The 4,267-nt window shown below is 34.4% G+C and overlaps 1 pseudogene; it reads right to left on the reverse strand.

Moving 5' to 3' along the window:
- Positions 1–2,347: 2,347 nt before the first annotated feature.
- Positions 2,348–3,248, reverse strand: LOC126063782 (olfactory receptor 10AG1-like; annotated as a pseudogene).
- Positions 3,249–4,267: the final 1,019 nt, after the last annotated feature.

The raw sequence follows: 4,267 nt of genomic DNA on the forward strand, positions 1-4,267 counted from the left end.
CCCTAGTGTTGTTGTTTTTTTCTTTACTCCATTCACAAACCTGAGGATGCAACCTCAGAAAAAAATGTGAATCCAAACATCAAGTGGATTCAATTAAGCTATCAATGTCCTTGATATGAACGATGCTGGTGCTGACAACATAGGATAAAGAGAACAGAATTAAGAGGGTAATGTTGATAACAAAAGTATATTTGGGAAAGATATGAATCACAGACCATTTGTGAAATGTGTCCTGGCAACAACTTTTGGACACAATCTTCTCTAGGTGACACAGTCTTTGGTTTAAGGCTCCCAGTAGCATGTTGTTGTTATTATTTATTATATTTACATTCTTGATTTGTCAAGTACTGAAAAACCATATTAGTCAGTAGTGTTATAAATTATCAGTTTATATTTTTGTCTTTTTTATTTGCTGGCTACTGATAAATTCTTTGTTAATTCAATATTGGTTGACATTTCTCTTTCCTTTTTTATTTTAAAGATTGTTTTTTGTCATTCAAGCTCACTGACAGGCATTTATTTTTAAATATGTTCATTCTTGTGATCATAAATTTATCCATCTCTGGTTCTATTGTTACATGCCTTTGAGATATTTTTCAAGGAATAACCATAGATATTACATATTTTGATTCCTTTTAAGTAATAAACACACACATGCACTTCTGTTTCTTTTACAAATCAAAGACACCTTGGCTCCTATTGAAATCTCTCTTCTACATGCTAGATTCTTAAGACATTTAGTAGCAAGAAGAAAGGAAGAAATGCAAATATTTTCTTATGTTATTTTCAGAGTGAATATTGATTACTATTTCCTGTGATATACCAATTACACTCTCATTACAGTAAATTGAAGCTACACAGAAAAATATGAAAAATAAAGCAGGAATCATCTGAAATCTTGCCACTGTGAGAAAGCCAATAATCCCTTCTAATCCACACCCACTCAAAAAATGCTCATGTACATATCCATACACACCCACTACTGACATGCAGATGTAAATAATTGAATGGAGTTATGAGGTGCCATGTTTCATTATAGGGATCACTGATGGTGCAGTGGTTAAGTGCTCGGCTGCTACCTGAGACGATGGTGGTTCAACCCATCAGGAGCTCCGTAGGAGAAGGAAGTTTGCTCCAGTAAAAATTACAGCCTAGGAAGCCCTCTGTGACAGTTCTACTCGTCGTATAGGTTCACTATGAGTCAGAATCAATTCATTGCCAATGGGTTTGTTTTTTACAGGTTTCTATTTCATTGTTTTACAAAAATGGGGTGGTGTTTTAGAAACAGATTTTAATTCTTTTACACTTCAAGACATCTTCAAGTTTCTTCACCATGGCTATTCTAAAATCTTCTTAATGGACTGTATAATTTTATGGTATAGACATACTCTAGCATCTTAATATAATCTCTAATTCCATTCACTTCCAATTTTGTTTTTTCACTATATTCTTTTTTAGTTAAATATTCCTCGACAAATGAGTATTTGCAATAATCACTTTCATATAAGTATTGTTATTTGCATAAAATGGGTTTTCCTTAAATCAGTTTAGAGATTAAAAGGGTTAGTTTTTTGTTTTTCTTTCACAAAGAAAAAAATGCTAAATCACTGTCCAAAAGGTATGCAAGAATAGAATGGAAGAATGAAGAACTAGTGGGAGCCTGCAAGAAATAGAATTCATTCAAGATAATTCCAATTAAAGTACTTTAGTGTAAAAGCTATTTAGATGGGTATGATTGGATTATGGGGGAAAATACCAGATAATACAAAACCAAGACCTGAAGCTAAAAGTGGAGGGTATAATGTTACCAGAGAATGGCCAGAGATGGGACCATAGATGTGGGTACACCCTGAAGCACATGTAGCTTTCAGAGACTTGGGCAGAGACAAGGTATAGGAGCAGAGAAAAAACTGTGCAGAAAAGCCAAGTTCTCCCCAACTTCCACCATCTCAGCTACTGCTGGTGTTTCTCACTGGCTAAATCCAACAAGAGGGGCAGAGAAAGGCAGATAATACGTCCGGAGGAATGGGAAATATAAGAAAAAATTATTCCAGATTATGGACCTAATTCAGAATTATACAACACACTCTTACCTCACTTGTTCAGTCAGAGAAAAGATTGATCTTCAAGATTTTATTTTTGCACTTAAGTTAATTTGTGGTTTGATTACACAGAGGTAGTTAATTCTATGAAACGAAAGTACCTTGACATAATGTGAGATTGTTGGCACACTGTAAAATTATCTCTGTTTAAGAACGTAGAAAGAAAACTAGAAGATTTTCCCATTGTATCTACATGGCAAAAACATAAGCATATAGTTTCTGTAATTTCAAGTCATTGCATCATGTTAATAATCAGGTAGCAGCCTCTTCAATGCCACCATGACATCTTTATTCCTCAGACTATATATAACAGGATTCATCATTGGTGTCAAAATGGTATAAAAAAGACAGAGCAGTTTCCCCAGTCCTTCAGATTGATTTGATTTGGGCAGTAAATAATTGATAGCAGCTGTTCCATAGAATAAGATTACAACTGTCAGGTGAGAAGAACAGGTGGAGAAGGCTTTGGCTCTTCCGTTGGCTGAGGACAATTTCAGAATATTGGAGATAATTTTGCCATAGGAAGCAACGACCCACAGAAATGGTAACATCAAAAACATCTTAGCTAATATATAGACCACCATCTGATTTACTAATATGTCCCTGCATGCAAGCTTGATTACTGGGGGGATGTCACAAAAGAAATGATTAATTGTGTTAGACCCACAAAAGGACAGAGAGAAAATCTGGCACGTTTGCCCAATTTCGACTGGAATTCCACTGATCCAGGAGCCAGCCACTAACTGGATACAGACCCTGTGGTTCATGGCTACAGGATAATACAGAGGGTTACAAATGGCCACATAGCGGTCATAGGCCATCACTGTCAGGAGCAAACACTCTGTGCCTCCAAATATAAGAAAAAAAACACATTTGCATAGCACAGGCCAAAAAGGAAATATTTCCTTTCCGGGTCCAAATGTCCATGAGCATTCTTGGGATAGCGACTGTTACATAACATATTTCCAAGAAGGAAAAATTGCCAAGGAAAAAATACATGGGGTTCCGGAGAGTAGGGTCAATTCTTGTTATCAGTATTATGATGCTATTGCCCAACAAAATAATCAGATATATGACGAAAAATGTCCCAAAGAGTATCCACTGTAAATTGGGTTCATCAGAAAACCCCACGAGAACAAACTCCATAATTGTAGTATTTTTTGATTCTTCTGCTTTTAATTTGGTTTCCATCTGTGGATATGATGAATTCAAGATGGTTAATTTATTCACTATTTTGAAAAGCATATTAACTTCTGTTAACTGGATAGGTACTTGTATAAACCTACATAATCAATTAATTAATTCCTCCATCACCATGCTCCATTTCTACAGAATGATATTTGAAACTTCAGCAATGAACTGATATGCTATTAAAATCAATTCAACAAATAAAATTATTTTATATTTTATTAAGCTTGGATTGTAATGATAATAGAGATATTGAGAAGTGTACACGGTGAGTTACAGCTTATTTTGTAGGAAAGAGATCTGATTATTTTACCCAATAAGAGTGTATATTTATCTATTGTTTTGTCTCAGTTCTTGGATTTTTTCTCTATACACATCCCTACTTGAATTTTCTCAAGTCAATTTTTTTTTTTTTTTTTTTACTTAATTCTTCATTCAAAGTTAGTTTGAAGACTTTCCCTTTATAAGACTTGGTTTTCTTAAGCCACTCCTTTGTTACTGAGAGAATAAATGTGTGCATTATTAGTTTTCTATTATCTGTATCCCTTTCATTGCTTATAAAAAACATTAAGCTCAGCATCCTCTTCAGTAACATTACCTTTCAACATCCCTATTCAGTTTGTGATAAATGTTAGTTAACCTTTAATTCAGTCAAGAAATATGACCCACTCCTCACAATATTTTTTTCACTCTTTACCCACCTACGATTCTAAGCTCCATTGTCATATAATTTCCTTGCTACCAAATCTAACATTCTTTCCTCCCATTTAAAATAATTTTCATTTATAAAAGTATAACTTTGATTAAACAAACTTATTATTTACTCTGGCCCTACACAAGGACAGAGGATGTGAACAAGGCCTGAGAAAAACACAACTGTCTCGCTTTACTTTCTATTAACATCCTCAGATATCAAGCAGTCACTGGACACTGTTTGACAATTCAGATCACACTTGTTTAATATTAACTTTCCAACT

Source organism: Elephas maximus, chromosome 20 (assembly GCF_024166365.1).
Source record: "Elephas maximus indicus isolate mEleMax1 chromosome 20, mEleMax1 primary haplotype, whole genome shotgun sequence".
Taxonomy (NCBI): domain Eukaryota; kingdom Metazoa; phylum Chordata; class Mammalia; order Proboscidea; family Elephantidae; genus Elephas; species Elephas maximus.